The 26,271-nt window shown below is 34.7% G+C and overlaps 1 long non-coding RNA gene across 2 annotated transcripts in view; it reads right to left on the bottom strand.

Annotated features, from left to right (window-relative positions):
- LOC131915950 (uncharacterized) overlaps window positions 1-3,350 on the bottom strand; it is a 73,582-nt gene extending 70,232 nt beyond the window's left edge. The window contains exon 1 of one of the 2 annotated variants that reach the window (XR_009380477.1): window positions 3,251-3,350. This is a non-coding gene — a long non-coding RNA (uncharacterized LOC131915950). Of the gene's footprint in view, window positions 1-3,220 lie in introns of both variants that reach the window. The other variant, XR_009380476.1, reaches the window with a different exon arrangement.
- Between the last annotated feature and the right edge of the window lie 22,921 nt (window positions 3,351-26,271).

Below are 26,271 nucleotides of genomic sequence, written 5' to 3'. Positions count from 1 at the left end.
AAAGAAGTTTCCCAAGACAGGAAAGACTGTATTTCTTTTTTAAAAATTGTTTTACACATTTATTTTGGGAGTGTAGACTACACCATGACACATATTTACAGGTCTGAGGAAAACATGCAGGAGTCAGTTCTCTCTGTCACCATGTGGTTCCCAGGGAATTGAACTCCGATGGCCAAACTCGATCATGAAGACTGTATTTCAATATAGTAGGCATGGCAAGAGCAGACAAATGGCCTTCTACAAGGCAGTGCCCTGTTGTTCTTTTACTCAGGAACACTTTTTTTCCTTATGGCAAGGTTAGGGGTGTATGAGTGAGTTGGGCTCTAGTCCTGTGAATGAAGGCAGTGCCTGACCTCAGGGATTTTTATGTTCCATTTTCCATCTTTTAAACCAATTCTTTTTGAAGAAATTTTAATGCAGGTGGTAGAATGGAAATTGCATGGCCAAAGCAGAGTAATTTGGGAACAGTATGCTAGTGTGTCTCATACAATACCAGTTCCAGTTACATATTTTTTGATCATCACTGAAAATATTTCAATGTCAGTAAGAATTAACTTCCCTCAAATGTCTCCCTAGGTCTAAACATATGGCACTATGAGGAAGTTTCTGTGAAAGAACTATTTATTTTTTGTTTCTCAAAGATAATTGTTCATCCAGGCACCTGTTAAAAAATAAATTAGACACTATGGCACTGTAATATTACTCTCCCTTATATCTCAATTACTTTCTCTGTAAAACACAGGGGATTACACAGAAATGTCCTATTTGCAGATTGTGTTTTTTGGAGGTGGTCTGTTTAGGCTATTTTAGCATAATAATAGAAGTGCTAATTGCTGTTGTGGCCTCAAAGGTGAAATATTACCTCAAGTTCAATGGCTTGATTTTTTTTTCCCTCCATCTTTATCTAAGACTTAGGTCAATTTGCCTAAAGCTAAATATGACAACAAAATACTATTTTGCATTTTAGCCTCTCTCAGGAAGAGAGCATGGAGTCCGCTGGGAGGAGAGCCATGTAAATGTTCTCACAAGCTGTCCATCACATGTACAAAGTGACTGTTAAGAAACAACTGATATTTTCAAGAGAATTAATGTGTTCTTAGAATTTCTGTCCTGTTTTGTTTTATCATTCAAAAGTTGTTTTACGTATTTGAATGATTAAAAAATTGTTTTTCTACATTTTTATTTTCTTTCTTAATCTGTGAGATATATCTTTACCGTTAATCACAGAAAATATAAGATGTGTGTTAGTTAGTCTTTAGCAATGTAACTTCAAATGTAGTAACAGAGACGCTGTAGTTTCTTGGAGTTTAGCAGTTTAATACTTCTTCCACAATTGTATTAGTAAAATAGGCAGATATCTAAATTTGGTCTCAACTATATCTCATGTCATCTATCTGCTTTGAGAATAACTACAGTAATATTGTGTCAAAGAGACCATTTGGAATTAGGGGTGATTATTTTGGAATAGTAGCCCATACATATGAACAATAATTTAAAAAATTCTATACCTTTTATTCTTTTATCTTAGATATATTTTTAAAAATATGTGTGTTTTTGTGTGCTGGAGATGAGGAGTATGTGCTTATGAGTACAAATGTCTGAGGAGGTCCTCAGATTCCCTGAGCTTGAGTTTCAGGTACTTAGGAGCTTACATGGGGGCTAGGATCTCAATTCTGGTATCTGGTAGAATAGTACACCCTCTTAACTGCCAATCCAGCTCTCTAGCATCTTAGCCTCATATTCTGTTTCACATTGCAGCTTGATTGCTGGGATAGTGAAGTTCCTCAGCAATTTGATTCTGCTCAATATCACAGTGCAAGTTATTTTACCCCCTTTTTAAATTGCTCTATCTTGGCCCTGTAAACAAGGAGCTAAGAAACTTGGTAGATTTAATTAGAACACATTTTTTCTTTTCAGATGTTACAATTGAATTCATCTGAGAGGAATATGGAATTCTATGGATCTATAAATTAAAAAACTTAACTATCAAAACAAGACACTGTCAAATTTTACTGAAATAAATTTGTCTTTTGAAAACGACACCTAGAAAATATTACCTTTCTTGGTGTCCATCAGCTCATTCAATGAAACTAGTACTCACCTGTTAGTATATCTGCTTGGTTAAAAAAAAAAAAAAAAAAAAAAAAAAAAAACCTGTTCTGTCTGGCCATGCTTCTCTGATTGTGCCATGTTCCTGTTAGAGCTAAAAATGACCTAAATTTCTCCTTCAGTCAATGCCACTCTAGCTCCTAATGTCCATTCTTTTTTATTAATAATTACAGTTATTCTGAACAAACCAACACTTCCTTAGTTAATTACCATCCTCTTTAACCATCTATGCCTATTTCAAATGATCTTTTACCCTTTATGACCTGTTGACTGTGCCTACTTATGACTCATCTTTTCTCTAAAGAAGCTATGGGTACCATTTTGACTCCTAAAATACAAATTGCTCTATAGCCTGCCTCACTGTTTTTTACTTCAGGAGACCATGGATGGAAAGCAAGCTCTTACTTACTTTATGATTTTTTTCTGGTCTTTCAGAAATGTAGCTCTTACCTGAACCAGCAGGTCATAGTATAATGTACCCATGTTGGATATGAGTTGTTCTATGGGTAACCACAATGACCCATGAACCACAAAGCCTAATGCCTTCTCCATCCTGTTGTAGAAAAAGGTTGTCAGATAATAGTATAGAATGTGAGATCCTGTTAACATGTAGAAGATTGCAAATAGATCCATATATATTGCCATGCTCAAAACTCAAGTCCAAGTGGATCAAAGGCCTCAACATAAATATACTTACACTGAATGTATTGGCACAGGAGACCATTTCCTTAATATAACACCAGTAGCACCCACACTGAGAGCAAGAATTAATAAATGTGACCTCCTGAAACTGGGAAGTTTCTATAAGGCAAAGGACACAGTAAACAAGAGAAAACTACATCTACAGAATGAGAAAAGATCTTCACTAACCCCACATCTGACAGGGGGGCTGATATCCAAAATATATAAAAACTCAAGAAACGAGACAGCAAAATACCAAACAATCCAATTAAAAATTGGGCAACAGATTGTAGCTGGAGTTTTCTCCAGTCCTGCCTGGGACCGCAGCTGCTCTGAGGCTTATATTAATAAAACTGTATGGCCTAATGGCTCAGGCATCTTGCTAGCTAGATCTTACATCTTAAATTAACCCATTTCTATAAATCTATACCTTGCCATGTGGCTTGTGATTTACCGGTACCTTTACATCTTGCTTCCTCTGTGTCTGGCTCGCGACTTCTCTCTCCCATTCCTCTTCACAGAATTCTCCTCTCTGCTTTCCCACCTATACTTCCTGCCTGGCTACTGGCCAATCAGCATTTTATTTATTAACCAATCAGAGCAACACATTCACAGCATACAAAGTGGTATCCACAGCAACAGATCTAAACAGAGAATTCTCAACAGAATCTCAAATGGCCAAAAGGCATTTTAAGAATTGCTCATCATCCTTAGTCATCAGGGAAATGCAAATCAAAATGACTCTGAGATACCATCTTACACTTGTCAGAATAGCTAAGATCAAAAACACTGATAACAGCTTATGTTAGAGAGGATCTGGAGCAAGGGGAACACTCCTCCATTGTTGATGGGAGTGCAAACATGTACAACCACTTTGGAAATCAGTATGGTGGTGTCTCAGAAAATAGATCAATCTTCCTCAAGACCCAGCTATACCACTCTTGGGCATATACTCAAGGAGTACTCAATCGTACAACTAGGACACATGCGCAACTATGTTTATAGCAGCATTACTCATAATAGCCAGAACCTGGAAACAACCTAGATGTCCCTCAACCGAAGAATGGATCAAATAAATGTGGTACGTATAACAATGGAGTACACTACTCATCAGTAAAAAAAAAAAAAAAAAAAAAAAAAAAAAAAAAAAAAAAAAAAAAAAAAATGACATCATGAAATTTGCAGGCAAATGGATGGAACTAGAAACTATCATCCTGAGCGAGGTAACCCAAACTCAGAAGGAAAAACATGGTATGTACTCACTCATAGTTGGATACTAGATGTAAAGCAAAGGATAACCAGACTACAACCCACAGCTCCAAAGAACCTAGCTAACAAGGAGGACCGTAAGAGGCACACATGGATTGCCTTGAGAAGGGGAAATAGATGAGATCTCCATGAGTAAACTGGGGATGAGGAGGGACAGTGGAGTGTGGGGCATGGGGGATGAGAACATGGGCAATGGGATGGTTGAGCTTGAGCAGGGACAGAATGGGCAGCAGTGAGGGAGATACCATCATGGAGGGAGACATCATGGGGGTGGGGAGAAGCCTAGGGCTGGGGAGGTTCCCAGGAATCTACAAGGATAACCCCAGCTTAGACTACTAGCAATAGTGGAGAGGGTGACTGAACTCTTACCCCAGGATTCAGAGAGTATCCTAACAGTCATCATAGAGCTTTCATCCAGTAACTGATGGGAGCAGATGCAGAGATCCATAGATAAGGATCAGGTCAAGCTCTAGGAGTGCCATCAAAGAGAGAGAAGTGGGATTCTATGAGCAAGGGGCATCAAGATCATGATGGGGAAACCTGCAGAGACAACCAAACCAAGCTAGTGGGAATTTGTGAACTTTAGACCAACAGCTGTGGAGCCTTAATGGGACTGGACTATGCCCTCTGCATAAATGAGTTGGTTGTGTAGCTTGATCTGCTTAAAGGGCCCTCCTGGCAGTAGGATCAGGATCCATCCCTGGTGCATGAGCTGGCCTTTTGCAGCACACTACCTATGGTGGGACACCTTGCATAGCCTTGATGCAGGGGGAGGGGTTTGGACCTGCCCTACTGAATGTACCAGGCTTTACTGACTCCTGCTGTGGGATGGTCTTGGAGACCTTGCGTTGTTGAAGGAGGGAATGGGGGGTGGTTTGGGCAGGAAGTCAGGAGGGGTTGGAGTAGGTAGGAGGGAGGAGAGTGGGATCTGTGATTGGTATGTAAAATGAATAAAAAAATCCTTAATAATAATAAAAAAGAATATGGGATCCTCTCTTTGTTCACCCTGGAAAACATGATGTATTTTGAGATAGACAAGCAATGACAACAACATCCAATACTAAGAAATAAAATATTAAGGTTATCAGTAATGTATGTTACAATACATGCAAGCATTATGATATCAAAGTCTTAAGGAATATCTTTGCGGAAAAGTGTTGAAAACTCAGGAAACATTTGTGTGTGTGTGTGTGTGTGTGTGTGTGAATATACATACATATATATATATATATATATATATATTTATATATATATATGTGTGTGTGTGTGTGTGTGTGTGTTCTTTGAAATAAAAATGCTTACATGTATTGGGAGAAAGCAGAAAAATGCTCAGTTTTTATCAGCAGAATACTTCAGTCTAGTTCACTGAACACCACTCTTCTGAAGTCACATCATTTCTGAAATTCTGAACCATTGGCTCCTGGTAGTGACCTCCAGACCATTTTTTGACTCAGCTGTAATGAGGGCCAAGAAAGATTCCAACTCATTTCACCTATCAACTCTATCTTGACTACAGTTGACTGAATAGCTAGACTCTGTGTTAATCCATATCTTCCTTGAATCATTGCTTCATAAGTTTATCCAAAAACAAGATACAAACTAAATATATTGAAAATTAAATATATGCTAAAATTAAACAATATATTCATTGAGACGATCCTTGAAGAATGGAAGGGATTCTGATAGGTAGAAATCAATATAGGAGTAATACTTTAAACATGTGCAATTATTTGAACAGAAATCTTTAGGTTTGATACAAAATATATTTGAAAAATTTTAAGTATTTCCAACTTTAGAAAGCTTATAATATGCATGTGAAAATTTTGGAAACAATGATTTTAGTTGTGATGTGAACTGTTTGAATATGATAACGATTGGCAAAGCAGTAAAGAACCTCTGAATTATTTGGGGAAGTAGAAGAGTATGATCATTACTGTTCACTATAAATAATCACAACTTATACAGTGATATATACATATGAAGTGTGGGCCAAAATGCTCAGTGGTAAATTAAAGAGAATTTGGAACTTTATCTTAAATTTATTTGTTATCTTCAGTATTAAAATAATGATATTTTTAATGCTTAGCATGGGAATGGCTAAGACATAGAATTTGGGCTGTATAAAACACAGTCCAGTGTTGTGTATATTAGCCCATCCTTAGGCAAATATAGAGACTCATCAAAGGAACAAATGACAGTGCACCCCTAACCTTTTCAGCTTCAGGTTCAACTCCATATTTCACAATTCATGTCTACACAGCTAATGAAGTCATACATTTTGTTATCTAGTTTTAACTGAGTGTAACTTCACAAAAACAATGTTGAAAATTGTTCTAATCATGCAAGCATGAGCAACCAACAAGAAAAGACAGTGATGCCACTGCTTTAATTACAAATTATTTGCCCTCATTATGTTGCTAATCATAATTGTTGTCACATTAATCCTATAATTATTGTCATGGCCACCAATATAATGAGGGCAAATAATTATGATTAATCTGTGCAAAGTTGGCCAAAATGAATTATCAAAAAGAAATTTGTTGAATGCATAAAGATTCTAGCTACATAAATTAACCTTGAATAGGAAGAGATTTATAATGTTATTTTACCTTCATCTCATTCTTGAAACATATATTGCTCTGCACCATTCTATAATGATAGATATTTATTAGCCAAGAATCTCAACATATAAGATTATTAATTAATACATTCACAGATATTAGGGACTGTTATCACATTAATTTTAGTGTTAGATTGAGCAATTGTCAACCCTTTGAATATGGTGGTGCACAGACGATGCATCCTCAAAGAGTGACCTTCAGTGAAGAGAGCTGTGAGAAAGCATTTCATTAGGTTGGCATGAACAGGAATGTTGACAGTTATAAAGAGAAAGGAAATACCGTTCACAGAAGATATTACTGGTTGGCATTGGTCAGATGTAGAAATCAGAGAGCAAAATGATACTTCAAACTTGAGTTCCAGTGCCTACAGACATGTGCAAGGATATCTAGTCAGGCATAGAAATGGACATAAGAATGAGTAAGCACTGCTTTATCTTTATTTCAAGTGGCAATTCCTTCTTTGTTATATGTCTATTTGTTTATTAGTGAGGCAGAGGAAGAGTGTGCTCAATAGCCATTGTGTGGAGGTCGGAGGACTGAGTGTGAGAGTCCTTTTCATCTACAACGAAGGGCTAAAGGATTGAACTCAGGCCGTTGGGATTGGCAACAAGTGCCATCTCATGTTGAGCCATATCACCTGGCACACTGGTTACCTGCTTTCACCAGTGAGTTTCTTATAAAGAATCTGGCCATCTAAAAATATCCTTTCAAAATAGAGCTAACTAAAGACATTAACTATCTTTTATTTCTAGCAATGTTTTCTTCATGAATAGACAGATGCTTTTCTTCTCACCTGGGTGAATATGTATGTTTATTTTCTGTTGTTCGACTACTGTAGTAACCATTGTTTTGCAGGGTATTTAATTTTGAGATGTATGATATATACTTTGGAAAATTGTCACTTTTTGCCACAATGAACTGTATTTACAGATATTCAGTTTGAGAGATAATAAATGCAAGAGTAATTTTCCATGAGTTAAAAAAACTTATTAAGATGATGTTGAACTAACATTGTTAGTAAACTGAATTAGTTTAATGTTTAAATATAAAAAAACTATAAGTTTTGGGTTTTTTAAATTTCTATTTGTTTCATACCTTTTGCATGTTTGAGATATTACTTAGCATGCAAACAAATAGTCATACTTTAATTATAATCTCTAGTTCAAAAATTTAGAGTAATTTTTTTTATTTTAGAAATTTTTTAAATTGTATTTGTCCCAGTACAGCATGAAAGAAGTGGATACAATTGTTTTGCCACTCTGGAACATATCCCTGTTATGCTTAATGTACAATGATAGAAATACTTAAACATTGAATAAGCCTTGACCTCTTCTCCAGCAAAGATTTTGCAGAATGAGAATATATTATATTTGCTCTACATGTAAGAAATCCCACAATCATGTGCCTCTCCCTTCTCTTTCTATAAAATATTAGGTGCCATATGTACTCCTATATGTACCAATAGACTTTATATACCATGTCTCATTCCTTTGATTTTGGCCAAAGTATATTTCTTATACTTATTATTATTTGCCATCTTAACATGATTGTTGAAATATGCATTATACATACATAAATTATGTTAATACTTGAGATATACAGCACACAAGATAATTCTTAGAATTTTAATATTGCATTTAATTTGATCAATTATTCCATGCCATGTATGAACCTTCCTTAGAAAAATGTAAATAACCTATGAAATCCAAATTTCAAATTTTAAGTCTATGAAGATAATGTTAAATTATTAGTAATAAGAAAAATTTGATTTCCCCTTATTAAAATGTAGTGCATAGGACTCTATAAAAGTCACAGAGACGATAAAGAGGGAATTGTTAGTTTTCTCAGTAATAGCCATTTGTCATTTTATTATTCTTCTCTTTCTCTCTTTCTCTCTCCTGTGTGTGTGTGTGTGTGTGTGTGTGTGTGTGTGTGTGTGTTTAGTTATTTAGTTCAAAGATACCAGCTAATCAGCAGTAGCATCATTTAAATATTTAAGAATGTCTTGAAACTTGAGTTTTCTTATTTGTAGTGTTAAATAAACATAATTTTATTTATTTTTAAAATTATTATTTCATATTAATGGGTGTTTCACCTGCATGTTTATCTGTGTACTAGTGATGTGTGTTGTTCCTGTAGAGTCCAGAAAAGGGTTTGGATCCCCTGGACCTGGAGTAATGAATCACCATGTGGGTACTGGAATTGAACCCTGCCCTTGAAGAGTACCTAGTACTCTTAATGACTGAACCATCACTCTGGCTCCTATATTTAATTTATGTTTATAATTTATAGTTTTAATAAAAGATACAAAGAGAAATATTTTTACAAAATGAAGATTTGCATACTTTTACTAATAGTCTAGGAATTGTGTTGGGTGAACAGCTGGGGAACATTACTAGGTATATTTAGGTTTATTTTTAAATAAAATATTGTGATCTACTGCATATCATGCTTTACATATGGGTTAAAATTGTAACTCATTGTAGACTATGGTAGATCCTAAGTTCCCTCTCTAGCATTGAGGAAAAATTGATTTACTTTTACTACAGATTTATCAATAATTTAATTTACTATATCTGAAAAATAAACCTGAAGAAATGTCAGTGATCAAATTCTGCAGTTTGTAGAGTTAAATTACACTTTGAGGAATGAAATTTCAGCTATAATTTTATGTTTTTGCAAATATTTGCTTAATATATTTTGTAGTAAATTGTGTCATGGAGTCTACTTAGTTTTCATTACCAAATATGTTAATATGAATCACTAAACTTGAAATCTGAAGGATAGTTATTTACAAATAGCAAAAAGCATGTGCCTGTAGGTAGTTCACAATTCTACTTCATACACTGCTAAATTTCTTAGTTTATTGCTATTCAATTTTGTCATTATCTTTAGCATATTTTGTCAGAATATTTATATATTGAATATCTTTAGTTCTTGACCTTTTATAATGTACCATCTAAATATTGCATGAATGAGCAATCTGTACTCTGAAAAATCAATAGTAGCCATTTCTATTTATGAACTTAAGATAACATAATTTAAACTAAGCAATAATTTGATGATAGAGACAACAAAGCATGTTGTGCACTGATAACCGACAATGTGTGCTGAGGGAGAACCAGTTTTCTTCAGGGTGACCCTCCAATTCTATGTGCTCAGCTCTAACCATGTGCACATGTGGACCACATTAATTGGATTCAGTAGATTATATATACTACAACAAAAATTATGGAAGAGGTCTGAAATTGAGAAGTGATGATGGCACAGAGGAGAAGTTGTGGAAGAGAGGGAGAGGAGGACATAATGTAAATACATTGTACCCATGTATGAAATTCTCAAAAAATAAATATAAAAAGGAAATGATCATGTGAATACATTGAGTAGACATTCAATCAATAGAGATAGTAAAAATAACACTTTTTTTTTTGGTTTTGCGAGACAAGGTTTCTCTGTGTAGTTTTGGTGCCTATCCTGGAACTCACTCTGTAAATGAGGTTGGCCTCGAACACACAGAGATCACCTGGCTCTGCCTCCCGAGTGTTGGGACTAAAGGTGTATGCCACCACTGCCTGGCTTAACACTTCCTTTATATTCACCAAAGTTTGAGAAATTTATAGCTGAAATAAACTTGAAAATAGATAGTTTATTTATTTATTTTTTAGATGGATCAATACTTATTTACATAAAGTAGATACCCAGGCAGATCAGCATGGGACACCCATGCAAGCAACTGATGCAAGGTGATGCTCCATCTACTTATTTTAGACTCCCATTGGCCATCTTACTAAGATGTATGGCTTCAGTTGTGTGATATACTTAAAGGCAACTGTGAAGACCAGAAGCAAATGCAGGTCTGAGAGTGTTCTGTAATGTGATTGTTCTCTACCAAATTGAATGAGAGTTCAGGCCCAAGTTGGCTTTGTAAACTTTCACTTCAGTGTGTGTACCTGAATAACACCAGTTGCTGTACTTTGATGATCAAGGTCCTTCTCCAAATTTCATGCATTCGTGACTTCTGCAATTTCTCATTGATATTACAACTTTAAAGTATTATTACATTTCAAATTTGTGTGTTGTTGTTTTTGACTTATCAAATTCTTATTAGTAACTTCCTAGTTATAAGTTACTCTTTAGTCATACTAAAATGGGGCAGCTCAATTAAGAATTCACTCACACACTTTTCTAATCTTTGTCAACCTCAAAAGTTATAAACACTTCTTTGCCACAGTATTTCACACATCAGTACAAATACTATTATATTAATATGTCACCAAAACTCTGGACATACAGAGTTGGTTCGGGACAATTTGACTTTTCTGTGAACATATATTCAGGTATGCCAAAATTAGTCATTGTTTTCATAAATGTTTTTGTGATTTTATTAATTGAACTTTTTTTCAAACTATCTTTCCAAAGAATAAGACTGTAATCTTATTTGAATGAAAGTGATTTCAGGAAGTTCAACATCTTACCATTTCTCCCAACTTGTGCTCATGCTAGTCTTCATGCTCCTGTGGATTTCAGAAAAGTTCCTTCACACTAGCTGAGGAATCTGAGGATACTATTATAACCACTTTGCAATCAGGCAACTATCACTCTGTACATTATACATTAAAAATTCACTAATGCTATCCACTTGCTAATCAGACAAGCTATAAAATTCACAACACCTAAGCTCTGTTCTGACTACAATATATCATTATATCTGAACTCTACAACAAGTCTAAAATATATGAGAAAATGGAAATGATAATTTCCTTTGTATTAGATTTATTATTTCAATATTTGTAGCCTAGTGGTAAAACAAAGCATTATAACTGTCTTCTCTTACACTGAGGTGACAATCACTTAAACCCTTTACACCCTGCTGACACAGTAATATGTTATTCGTGGTAGCCAGGAGAGGGAAGTGGCTCTAGGGCAGAGTGGGAGGAGCTGTTCAATTCATTAAATCAATGGCTATGCTTTGTTTTCCATGACGTCATGATCAGAGTAGGCATGCAATTCATGTGCAAAGGAAACCTAGAACATTGATTACAATGGCTCACTAGACTGTACAGCAACAGTTTATAAGTTGTAGGACAAATAGTCACCCATGCTTGTCATACTTATAGTCATGTTAGTTAGGTTTTCCAGATATACAGAAATATATGTCAGATGGATAGGTAATCTTTAGACACTTCAAAGACCTAGAGAATATGGCATGTAAGTGTTTTATTACCTTAGACTTCTGTTGAGTTGAGACATGATCGCTCCTGGTGGCAAAGATCCATTCACTCCCAAGAGGATGTAGGGAAACAAAGACACTCCATATAGAATTTATCTCCTTGTTGGCATAAATGACCTATTAGCCATAGAACTGCCCTTTCCTCAGCTGCTGACAGTAAGCATGCTGTCCTTTCTGGATGAGCAGGACACAAGGAAAAAACGACTGGTGAACCTTGCCAAGAGAGGGTAGGACAGTGTCCTAAAATTTCCTGCTTTTGAAAATGATTTATCAGATATTCTAGGACACTAGCCAAAAGTGGGTGCCACAACGTTGCAGAGAAACATTGGGTGACTGTCCAGGCAGCCAGCTGTCCCTGTCATTTCTTGCATTTTTAGGAAATTGCTTGCTTGCTCCTCATGTTTACCCCAGGTGATATTATTTTCCTTCTCAGGTTTTTGATGGGGTAGAAGGCTAGATGGTCACAGTTCCTTTCCTCTCATATCTTAGCTAAGAGCATATTGGGTACTAGATTTAGATTCTTCAGGATAGGACAGCTATTGGATTGATCTCTACAATTTACCATTTACCTATGGTCTGGAAATTCAGTATGTGTTTTTTTTGCTTAATGTTGTTCTTGCTGGTTGTAGTTCCTTTTTTTGTTTGTTATTACCCTCTCTTTCTCCTGGACAATACTTGATAATCATTCTCATTGTATGTAGTTTTATGTTAGATTTAGAACCTTCTCTAGACATAAAGGAGAAGTGTTGTGGGTATTTGTTTTTCCAATAGCTTTGGAGTAACAGCCTTAGAGCCTGGCCTCTTGATGGATTACTTGACTGCTTATAACTGAGGAGAGAGGCATCCTCACTCTCTTGTAGTGGTCGGAGGTTGAACTGCTGGTTCCATTCACCCCTGGGCAAAACAGAGGACCGCAGTGGCTGTTTACTTTGTTCTGTATCCATGAGTGCATTTTCTCCCCATTTTATATCTTAATAAATCCTTGATACCCTTTAAAAAAAAAGGTTGTAGGACAGGATAACTGAGGGCTAGCTTAGAAGACCACATAAAACATGTTCTATAAGTATATAGCCTGCACTGTCAAAGTGTGCCTCAAATAACCCATACTTTCCCATTGGCCAATATTGAGGCCTGTAGAGCAAGAGGTAACACTATGATGGAGATGGGATTGTGATCAGCCAAAGTAGGAATTCAAGCTCACAGGTCATTGTAAGCACCAGTAGCCAAGAAATATAATCTATCTTTGTGTATAGTATGAGTAAAATTCACAATTCTAATTATTATTTTGGCACCATTTTGGTGGCCAAATCTCAAGTAATTATGTAGCACAAATGCCTAGCTAGTCAGTGATCTTGGTTCACTTGGGAAGCTGTACTATTAAAATTGGTGCCAGCAACTCTGTCATTGAGTCTTCAAATACTTTTAGATACCTCATTTCCCTTATATGGATGCATTTATGAAAGTACCATAAAGTGAAGCACCAGGATGTAGAGTGAGATAGGAACTCTCATCTTCAACCCATCAGATTACCAGCTTTTTCTGGGTATTTTGACCCCCCTTCCAAAAGGCATGAGGGAGACATATACAAACAAAAATGCTCCACAATTTCTACAGAACATAAGGAATTTGGATCCCCCAAGCCTCAATGATGAACATTATAGTATTCTTTAGAATTTGAGTAGTGTCATATGAAAAACTTCTCTATCTCAACACTTTAAAGATTATAATCAAAATTGTTTTTCTGTTGTGTATCTCAATATTCAGAGAAGCTTTACTCTGCCCAGCGGGCAATTCACCTATTTGGCAACTCTTCACTTTAAAATATAAATGAACAGAGAAAGCTTTCTGTATGAAATAGGAAAAGTTAATCATGAAAATGAAGCATATAAAGTAAACAGACAATCCCCAAATTCGCATATGAATTATTAGATATGAATAAGAACATTTTGCATCTAAAGATAAAAGGAAATAGTAATATAAGCATGAATATAACAATTTACCAACAGTTTAAATGGATAATTTAAAAAGGCGGCTGCACATGTCAGCAAACTTCTTAAAGATGAAATAGTTAAGCCAAATTTGCTTTGAAGACATATAGCTAATGTAGGCCTGGAGCTAACCATATCTTGCCAGTATCATTTTTAATACTTCACTTGTCTATTTCTACTGTGCACCTAAGTCTCCTGTTAATATCCTATGTTATGCTTTTCTAGAAACAGGTTAACTGGTTTTAATTGTTATAACTTCATACCTTTTTGAAATCCTCCCTACAAAATTTGTTTGGCTTAAACATCAAAGCCATGACAATTTGTTCAGTATGTTCTTTGATGTTATTCCATTTTCAACTGCAGGGTCATGAAACATTTCAATAAAACTCAAAGAAAATTCAAAATATTACCAATTTCAAATAAAAAAGTAACAAGAGTAAAAGGACACAATAATAGAATGAAATGGAAGACAAAAATCTCAGTTACAAATAAAATTTTACTGTGTATACAACTTACACAGGGGTAGTTTATTCCTGAAAAGTAGAGAACCATTTAGAGTATTAAGTCTTCATATTAGGTGGATGTTTAATTATACTATAGTACCTTCTCTGGACAAGTTAATATCTTTAAAGGCTCCATCCTCTCCTCTCCAAGTATTAATTTAATCTGAAGATTCTATTTTTTCTCATCTGCATATCATATAATACCAAACTGTAATGCACTGTTGTAAGTGCTTACAAATGTTAATTGTTATTGTTACTATTAATAAATTAGCACAAATGAAAGACTGAGAGTGATGGTGGTCATACTACAACATACGATGCTTTAAATGATTTAGCATTAACTGCATGTACTTTTTACATCAATTGATTAAGTCCTAGTAAGAAACGTTAATATGGAGCAATCCTTTTTTCTGTTTATTCCTACTTTTCCTCTGAGGTTTTCAGTTTAACTAAGGAATTTGTAGTCTAGATTATTTCTTTCATTTTAATCTTAAGCATTCTTTATTTTTCAACTGCCATGTGATAGCTGTCTCCTGACATTCTGACCTCCAGAATTTGCAAGTGGCATGATGTCTTTAGTTTTAAGAGTAAAGAAGAGAAAAGAAAGAAAAGAGCCGGGGCAATCTATCTTTCACATCACTTCAGTGCAACATGTAACTATGTTGAACATGCATTTTATTCCCGTGACATATTTTTCTGGCTAACAGTGATTAATGTAAAGTAATTTTAAATAAAAATGTTGAAAAAAGGGAGAAAACACCATGACATAAGAAGTACTTGAAATAATGAAAATGTTTCTTTATTGTGAATTTTATTTTAAGCTCCCAATTATCATTTTCATTGACAATATAATAAGGACTAAATGCTGAGTTGCTGTTAATTTTTAATGCTTCTTATGTTGTTTAATACACTGTATAATTTGGCACTGAATCTTTTAGTACAATTAAGCTTTGACATCCTCTGCACTCATGCACTCTAAGCTAATATTTTAATCAATGAGAACCTCCTTAACCTTACCCAACTAGTATTTCATTATTGAATGTAGATAAGAATATGGAATTTAACACTTTCCATGCCCTAACATCAAAATGCACTTTTCTGAATAGACAATAACTTTGTGCATGGTCAGGCTTGAAGACAGAGTCTCTATGACAAAGAATCTTAGCAAGAAGTAGCATGTCTTCTATACTTACTTTCAGCTGTAGGATTTCCTGTTACTTAAAAGATATCAGTGCTATGATACTACTATAAATGAAACAGTGTTTTCAATAAGGGTATGTTGTTTTAGAAAAAATATTATTTGGGTGTATTTCTAGTTCACTTAAAGTCTTGAGTTCTTGTTTTTTTTTTTTTTCACGACAGTGTTGGTGGCAGATTGTTTCTGTGATTTTCACCTTGAGTTGGATTCATTTCTTAAGACCCAGCTGATTAAGACCAGCTGATGTTTACAAATGGTTGTATAGCTTTCATTCCCTTAGGAATGTGTGGGTGTCTGTCTAGTCTGGATTTCAAATACTGATCAAGAATCATAATTAAAATATAGCTGCAGTCTCATGAATATTCAATCATTCCATAAAAAGAATTAACTTGAGCCAAAGATCAATTACTTTAAAGTTGATAAACTACTTTAGTAAGAATGATATTTCCAGGGAACAAGTCCAGGTATGTGAGAAATGTCATTTTCTTTACTTCTTTCTATAATTCAAATTAATCATTTGATGTGATAGCAGAAAATGTAATGGAGTCCAATTTTCAATTTTTTCCAATCATGTTAGGTTAAGCTCTGTCATAGCCTGTTTTCATCTTTTCTACTCTATTATTTTTTTCTTAGAGCAGATTTAAAGACTTGGACAAGTGTTTAAGGAAGTTGCTATGACTTGTACAATATTGTACCCTAGAAGAAGTCTCTAGTACCACTTTTACATCTTGTGTGATGTAACTCACCCATTGAATCTTTGCCCTGTCTAATTGTGAAATGTTGGCGTCTGTTGCCAAGCAGTGTATATTTGCACTGGGTCTCTGGCTCTTCTGTCAATACTAGTACACTCTGGCATAGGAGATTGAAATAAAATATATTTGAATAATGTAAATGCCTATGCTGTTGACTTTGACACAAAAAAGCAATAATAGTGCACCCTCACAGGCAAATCTACTGCAGAAAGACCTTAGACTATATATGTTAATCTAATCTTATCCTACATATAATGGGAGGAAGGGAAACTGCACATAGTATATTCCAGACAAATAGTAAACCAGAATTCTTTTATGCTGAAACCCTCCTTCCTCTTTGGGAATATGATCCCTCTCACCATGTAACTCTGGATAGTGTAGGAAACACAGATATTCTTACTAACTTCCCTTCTATTCAACCTTCATTCACTCTGTATCTTACAAAGAGTTATTTCTTTTATATGGAAGATTACATTTCAAGAAGAGTGAGGCAAAATAGCAATAACATCAGCAACACAAGAAATAAAATAAAAAGGGAAACCCTCAAATGTCTTCCTAGATCACACTGTCAAACTTGTTTGAATATTAGAGAGTACTTTAGACTAGTTTTGATTAGAGATACTCCATACACCATAATTCTGATAGAAATTGCAGTTTATATTACATACATAGACATATGTATTTGGAACATCAATGACCAAAGAGAGAGAGAGAGAGAGAGAGAGAGAGAGAGAGAGAGAGAGAGAGAGTATTATCAAGGTGGTATGTATCAGAAGGGTTCATAGCAAGGTTGCTGGGAGGGGCTGGAGGGAGGAAAGACATGGTAGATGATAATGTAATTCTATTTTGACAAGTAAAATAAATAGTAATGAAATATTTAAATATTAAGAAATTACCATTTAAAAAATGAATATCCTGCATATAAATGTTAGAAACACCCTTTCATGACAATTTTTAAGGTTATAAAATATCATGAGATTTGGAAGGTTGGAAAAGTGAGACAAACACAAAAAGTGAGAAGGAAATGAGTTTTGGAACCCACCATCTTGTTAATTAGGCCTCTGTCCCATAAGGTCCAATTCCACCAAAAATCATGTGTCCACAAGGTGTTCCAACTACTCATAACTGTCTTGTTACCTCATATGTACCGAGTTGCATTGTACTTTTTAGTTCATAGCTTCTGTATTTTACCCATTTTGAAATTTTAGCATTATCCTTTTCATGTACAAGTCTACTAAAATGCAGTTGATCAATAGAGAATAGGTGGGTTGCTATTGCCTTTGCATTTCTTGAAATTCAAAATAGTTACCAAGTTTTTTTTTTTCATTAATAAGACTGCAGAGACTTTCAGGTAAGAACAGCAGTCTTTTGAGAAAAAGCACGGGCCTGCAAGAAGTAGGAGCTGAGAAAAAAGAGCATATAGATACATGGACAAGAACAAGGTTTACATGGTTTGTAGTTCAAGGTTATGAAGCACATAATAGGTGCAAGAAGGTCAATATTTAAAGCATCAATCTCAGAAAGCATGAGATAGTTTCTGGCTGGCATCTGCTGATGCAGTATGATGATTAAGAACAGTACTAGTACTTACTCTTAAGCTACCATGCACGTAATTCTTTATTTGTTCCATATGACATTATTCACTTTATAAACCTTTTAAATACTCCTTAATGGGAAGTATTTAAATGAATACTAATATCATTCATATTTTACAAATCAATGTAGAGATCATTAGGTACATTAGGAAACATTTTTATTCCATCTTTCTTCTGTTATATTTTGTGGAGTCTTTGGTGATACAGCAAAATGGGTAACTAAACCTCTGTTATGTAAGTATGAATCAATTCTAAAGTTATTTTCTGGTTTTATTAAGCCCCATATCTAGGTTCTAAAAGAAATGGAACATGCACTCAGGGCCTCATATGTGCCACAGTCATTTCCCAAGCTCATATTTATATCATATTTTCATTGATGCTTCAAAACTATGGAAGCTTTTGTCTTGCTTTTTTCATGAAGCCTCCTCAATTCAAACTGTATTTGGGGAGCCATGTATTCTGGTTCCATCTCTATCCCATGTTCTTTCGTCAAAGACATCTCAATCTTCCAGACATCCCTTAATATTGTGATATTAACAATTGGCTACCAATAGTCTATGCACATCAAATGTGGTTTGATAGTTACCACCATTTTTTAAACCAGAGAGAAGACCATCATCACCATCTTCTGTTATAAATATCTTCTTCTCAACTGTAGTTGAATAAGTGGGTTTAATAGTAGTGCTTTTCCTAAAGCTGTTTCTCACTAGTCTTTTATACATCCCCGATAAAGGTATTAGGGCTAAACATCATTATTAGTCTTCAAAGAAATCCTCTCATGAATTTCCAACATTCTTTAGACTCTTTAGCATTTTGTAGAGTCTGGAGGTAGAACTTAACTAAAGATCATAAAAGTTCCTTTGCAAACTGTGCTTTTGATTTGTTGCATTATTGCAATGGAAATTTGCCATTGTGGGGCCTTAGATGAACTGCAACAGGATGTTAATATGTTATCAACTGTGTAGGAAACATAATATTTGTGAATCCCTAGAAATATAGTGAACCTTGTCAGGTTCCTGATATAACTCTTCTTTACCCAGAAAACAATGTTTCCATCTTTAAAATAATTCCTAAGGAATATTAAAAGAAAATGGTGGGAAGAATGAGATATCCCATAGAGGATATAAATTGTAAAGTATATTAAACAATTTTTTCCTGGATTGGATTAAATAAATAGTATAAGCAGAATAAATTCTAATTTTGGAAGCTATAGTTTGTATTTTTATACCAATAGGTTTTGTAAGGTATGGTTATTTTTATATTTCTTCCACATTTTCTTTTTTCTTTATTTATTTTTATGGAAATAGATTCTTTTTTCATGCAATATATCCTACAGTTTCCCACTTTCCCCTCCCTCCACTCCTTCTAGCTCCCACACCTCCCCTCTCTGTCATCCCCACTCCCTCATTTCCCTTCATAAAAGAGCAGGATTTCAAAATACAGCAACCAAACACAACAAAGCAGGACACAGTAAGACAAGGCAAAAGCCCTCATATAAAGGATGAACAAGGCAAATAGGAGGAAAAGAGTCCCGAGGGACACCTACGTGCTCCTACTGTGAGGAGTCTCACAACACCAAAGTAATGGCTATAATGTATAGGCAGAGGACCTGGTATAGATCCATGCTTGCTGCTTCAGTATCTGTGAACTCATGTGAGCCCCATTTAGTTGATTCAGTAGGCCATGTTCTCCTGGTGTCTCCATCCCCTGTGACTCCTACAATTTTTCCTTCACATTTTTGATAAAGATAAATTTATCTTAATATGATGGCATTTAATTCTTATAGCTCACTTCTTCCCTCTAACAAACATGGCATCAATAAAAATCAAGTGACATGGCTCTCTGAAAAGGCATCAAATTTAATTTTCTATTCTTTCCATTTTAATTTAAAATAAGGAAAGAAAAAAAATTAATCAAAAATTACATAAAAATTATATTGTTTATTTGAATTACACTAGTGTTAGCTATATTTAAACATACAGAACAATGAAGGTTTAAAACATCAAAAGAATCAGAAGCAGCTAGAATGTAAGAGTAGGCACATTAGACCGAAGAATCATTAATAACATTTAGTCAACCCCACCTCATTTTTAGCACACTATTTTTTAGCACAGAACAAAAGTTGTGGGTGGGTTGTTTACTTGTTTTATATTTCACATTCTTAGGAGAAATATATGCAACTAATTAACATGCTCAGAAAAGAAAACCACTCACGTGGAAAATGAAATTTGAAAAACAATGCACATTTATTTCTGCTCTAGCAGTGCGGTAAGGGAATGACACTTCATTTTCCCAATGATGTGAGTTTCTGGTTCTTGAGTACTGTTAGTTCATGTAAGTTAGGATAACTGTTGTGAATTTAGATGATGTTAATGTTTAAAAATGATACAGTTTATATTGCATGTTGAAATTGTAGTTTACATTTGCTCCATTTATATATATTTTTTCTTTTTCCTCTCATTTCACAGTATTTAAATAAAGGAGAGCATTTATCTTCCTTAACAGTAATTGGCATAGAATGAGCACATTAGTGAAAATAAAAATCCATGGATCTCTATATAGAAGACAGATAGATAGATAGATAGATAGATAGATAGATGGTAGATAGATAAATAGATGATCAATAGATGGTAGGTAGTTAGATAGTTAGATAGATATGATTGATAGATAGATGATAGTTGTTAGATAGATGAAAGACAGAAAAAGAAAGAAAGAAAGAAAGAAAGAAAGAAAGAAAGAAAGAAAGAAAGAAAGAAAGAAAGAAAGAAAGAAAGGTAGATAGGTGATAGATCTTTTAAAGATGGAACATGTCTTTCTTTTCTCCCAAAGTTGTTGCAGCATTTTTTGAGATCTCATGTCATAAGACAGAAGACAACAGACATCTTGTACCACATTAATGTGACCACTCCAAATCCACACCTACCAAGATTAGGCGGATCTCTGTGAGTTCAAGGCCAGCCTGGTCTACAGAGCGAGATCCAGGAAAGGCTCAAAGCTACACAGAGAAACCCTGTCTTGAAAAACCAAAAAAAAAAAAAAAAAAAGATTAGCTGAGGAATGGATATGCTTTCCAAGCAGGCCAGTAACCAGTAGGTATTTTTGAGAAGCTACAAAGCATGTCACATATATTATGTACATTTTAAGCTGTGGCATTCACAGAGTCCCTGTGGGTTGACTAATGTGCCCACAATGTGAAAAAAAGTGTACTGAGTGCCCACAACTCAAAGGGAGGAGGAACCCCTAGATACAGGAAGGGATTTAGACAGAAAATTACTCCTAACAGTACCTAGAAATCTAAGTCCAGCAGGGCTTAAACTGCTTCTACTTTCTGTACTTTTAACCTAATTGAGTCAATCAACTTACTTTCTGTGTAATACAATTTAACTTGAGATTCTCTCATGTTCTACTGAAATTCTAGTCATTGTTAGGAGTTCTGTTTTTTTCTCTGTTCTCCTTTGCTGTTCTCCTTTGACCTTTCCAGGCTTTCCCATTCCTCTTCCTACTTCCTCTCCTTCTCATCCCCTCCTCTCTTCCTTGTTCTTACCTTCCTTCCTTCTTGCTTCCTTGCTTTTCCCCATTTCCTATTTCTTTTTTTTTTTCTCTTACAGGTGTGGATAGACACCATATTTATTACAGCTTTCTCTGTATGCTTGTAATAACCAACAAATTCCAAGTTTCATATGCAAAATACCGGAGAGTTGGTTCCATCTCATTAGAATTTTTATTTAAATTAATAGTTTTATTTTATAAATAAAGCAAAAGATATGGTCCAAACATCTGATACAATCTAAACACAATGCTATCTCTTCTTACATAGATATAAATTATTAAAGGAAAATGGTCAGAGAGACCCAAACTTACTGTTCATTATTATACTGCTCATTTGAGATGCATGGGCTTTCCCAAGGGCTCTGAGTTTATTACATTCTTGAAACAATTCAGATGTTGTCTACTTAATCTTGATAAGGCACACAATAAACAGCAGAAAAATGAGGCTCCCAGGAACTATGCATTTTGGTCACAGTTGCACATGTAGCAGCTAGCAAGGGTGAGATCAGAACCAGTGCAGCTTAACTTCACAGACTGTTCACTTGAGTGCAGAAATTCTGCCTCTATAGAAATAGAAGTTATGTTCACATGGTCTGTGCTGGTGAATGAAAATATATCTGGCATATACTGTCTGTGTCATTTGACCACACTTTTGGAAGTTTTGTTTAGCTGATTGTATTAATTCAGATAACAAACTCTGTGAAAGCTTTGAAATCATTCCTCATCCGTCTTTGTGCTGGCCCTACTAAAAGAGTTACTATTACTTCTCAACATAAACAAACCTATTGATTTGATTATACCCATCCAGGCCTCACATGTGATCCAGCTTCTCAGCTCACCACTGAATGGTGAATGAATTTTAATAATTAATTACTAATGAGAACCTGAATTGTGTGGGAAAATATTCAGGATAAATCTTAAAGTTTTTAATGAGTAAAAGTGACCAATGTTTGGCCTCTTTTCATAGAGTCTTAATTGAACAATAAGTAGTTATCCAGAAATAATCATGGACTCCAGTGGGAATATGGGTGAGATGATAATTGCTATATTAGACTGATTGATTAAGGTTGTGAAAAGTTATTAGTGTGAGGGTGAAAGGTCACAAATTTATGTTGTACTTGGCTTAATTTGAATTCTGTCAATAAAAGGGGAAGTAATTGTGGTACTCAGCTTTTATAAAAATTCATTCTCTTTTCCAATTAATGCCTTTGTCATTCTGTAAGCAATTAATCCAGAAATAAATTACTGCCGGCAACCATCATAGAAAAATTGCCTTTTTTTTTCTAGGATTTTTTCCCCTTTAAGTCAGTCTATCAGTATAAACTACCAAAAACTAAATGAAAAAAATTTAAGATCTCATAATTACTCATTCAGATGATTAAATATTTTGAAAAAATTTATTAACTTCCTGTTTTGAATTATGGAAAAGTCTATATGAATAATATATGTTAAACTATATATAAAATTATTTTATTTTACTATAATAGATGTTACAAAGATTTATACCATTTAGTCCTACTTTCCAAAAAAGCAAAATCAATCTGTGATATGCTACAAAAGGTGGGCCTCTTTACAAATATCTTAAAGTGTTAGTTAATATGGTTTCATTTATTTTTATATTCATCAACTAAGAAAATAAGAGTCTGGTCACAATATGTGCCAGGGCGCTATTCAAAACTCTTGGTTTAATTTTAAAAATCATCTATTTATTTCATCCAAGTTCCTAATTCATATCTCATCAAATAGTTTTCATATGAGATACATTGGGATTGTTCAGGAAACCAACAGAGCTAAGTACTTTTCAAATGTCCCAAGGGTGATTCCTCTGTTATTCTTTACCATCTCTTGGCAAAATTATTAGCTGTGTAAATGTGTGACATTCATGACTGGAGGTGTTAATAAGGCCGCTTTGGAGATTCAGCTGTAATTAGCAGTAATTAGCCATAAAAATAAAACCAAACACAAGTAAAGAAAAAAAATATATATATATATGATATACACACATAAAGAAAAACAGGAAGAACACTAGAAATGGGCATTGCAAAGCCTGATAGAATATTTTCTAGCTCTGCTTCCAATGCTTGCTAGCCGTATGACCTTGAGCTACTAGGATAACCTCTGAGCTCTCTTTTGCAATTGTCAAAAAACAAGGCAAAGTGATTGGAACATTCAATTACCCAAAGATTCCCAGCATAGATCCTTGAGGAAATCAAGGTTCAGTAGCTGTAAAGTTTCTTCTTTTCCTTACTCTCTTCTTCCTCCTGTGTTAATGGGTAATAATCAGTATCATTCCTAAGTTGTTCGAAAATGTGGCTGTAGGCATGGGGCTGTGTTTTAAAGCATATATACAAAAATAAAGCCAGGCCCATGGGAGATTCTGTGCAATGTGGTAATGGCAAAGCTGCTGGTAACATTTAGTGTATACTAAAGTCGTAATAGTGAAATCTCTTAGGATGATGTCTCTTCAAGGCTTTCAGAAACCATTATTCTCCATAGGAGAGAAATGCTTTACACTCTTTGCCTTTAATGTGTCTCATTACACCTTTCAAACATATACATTTCATTACCCACTTCTATTAAAGCAACTCATTTTAACCTTCAAATATGTGCATCTCATTACATCTCCTTTAAGCATCTTTACATATTTCCATTCGTGAGTTTCATTAAAGCCTTCCCCTTGTATATCTTATTACTAAATTACTTTCATGTATGTTATTATAACCTATATTTCTCATTTCATTACTTAAACATGCACATCTCATTACACCTTTCTATTTATGCATCTCATTACACTCCTCAAGAATGTGTATCATATTACATCTTTCTCCTTTGCATATCGTTACATTTGTCCAATTATGCATTTCATTATGCCATTTTACTTCTGCATTTTATTATACTCTTTCTTTTATCCATGCCATTACATTACTTAAACATGGGTATCTAAGTGAGCCTCTTATGCATATCATTTTAGTCACCTCATATATCCTGCCTCCTTCTTGATATGTCCTTTTACTCATGCATGTAAAATATAGGAATATTGGTTTGAAAGAGTGACAGAATTGTACATTTCATCATGTTCATTAAATTTTTAGAACATGCTATGTTCATAGTTTAAGCTCTCCCTTTTACTTTTCTGTGAAATTAAAAAAAAAAACTGACATAAATAATCCTTGGTATACCAACTAAAAGACCACACAGCATCTTTCAAAGAACAATAGCTCCTCTTAGATGGCATTCTTGTCTTCCTGTTATAAGTCTTCTTATGCTCTCTTCCAGTCAGTCCTACATGTTCACCCCCTAGCTATGTGCTGTTTTTACATACCTTTCCTGGATTCCTTTTCCTATTTTGATCATCTGGCTCTTAGTAGGGCTCCAATATTACCTGGTAATCATCTTCAGACTCCAGTGGAATTTTCCTGGTTGTTGGTTTTTCTCACAGTTATTGTTTTTACTTTATACAAATATCTTCTTTCTCTGAGGCAATAAGATGTCTTTGGATTAAATTAAGGAGTCAAGTATATAACCAAATGATCTATGTGATACTTTACATAAATTCCTTTATTATCTTAGCAATTTTGTTGTGCTACTAAAGGCATAAAATTATTCAAACTTCAATGTTCACTATGCTCTAATTGCATGATTTTGTTGTGGCATAAACAGTTCTGGGCACATACCTCACATGGATTATTTAATCAGATTTGTCATCAAGAAATCCACAATAATCTAAATATATAGTCAGAATTCTAAATTTTGAAATGTATATAAGGATACTCCCTAAGTATAGTTAGTTTCCCAATAATATTCATAAAATGTCAATTCCTTAGCTCCAGCACGCCCTTGATAGGGAAGCAAAATAGGACACTCAGGTGGAATTTAGCTTAAATTTACAGTGTGCTTGGTGAAAACTTCTCAAAAGTCCTAATGGCTTTGAGTCACTTAGTGTGGCATCAAAAGCAATTGAATGTGGTTGTCACATAAACAAAAAGACATGGATAGATGTATAACCTAAGAAGCAGAGAAAATCCTTTAGAATTCAGACTTGTTTTCACAGTTTTTAAGTTTTATTTTTCAAGTTGACATGTGTTTCATTTAACAATACTGTGAGGCACACACACACACACACACACACACACACTCGTGTGTGTAGTTTAGAAGGTCAATGGGAAACCCTGTGAATCAAAGTTAAGAAAGTAGAAAATAAAACAAAGAAAGTTGAGGAGAAAGTGGTACATGGATATCCATATCTAGAGGGGGAAGGTAGGTAAGGAGAGCGAGACAGAAGCTGTTATTGCTCCTGCCATGTACAAATAAGGAAGGGAGATATGTGACACTGTGTGGGGGACTATTTTAAGGTGTGTTACTTTTGTTTAGGTTGCATTTGTTTAACTCTGTGAAGCTGTGCCTGTCTAAAACATTTGATGGTCTAATAAAGACCAAAATGGCCAATGGTAAGGCAGGAGAAAGGATAGGCAGGGCTGGCAGACAGGGATAATAGATAAAAGAAGAAATCTGGGAGAAAAGGAAGAAGGAGCAAGAGAACAAAGAGAGGAGGTTGCCAGGGGCCAGCCACCCAGCCACCCAGCCACCCAGCCACTGAGCTATACAGCTACACAGTCAGACATGGAGTAAGAAGGAAAGAAAAGGTATATAGAAATAGAGAAAAGTAAAAGTCCAAAGGTAAAAGATAGATGGGGATGATTTATAGTTAAGAAAAGATGGCTAGAAAAAAAAGCCAAGCTAAGGCTGGGCAATTATAATTAAGAATGAGCCTCTGTG

This window comes from Peromyscus eremicus, chromosome 8a (genome assembly GCF_949786415.1).
Source record: "Peromyscus eremicus chromosome 8a, PerEre_H2_v1, whole genome shotgun sequence".
Lineage (NCBI taxonomy): Eukaryota > Metazoa > Chordata > Mammalia > Rodentia > Cricetidae > Peromyscus > Peromyscus eremicus.
This window is presented reverse-complemented; position numbering and strand designations above follow the sequence as displayed.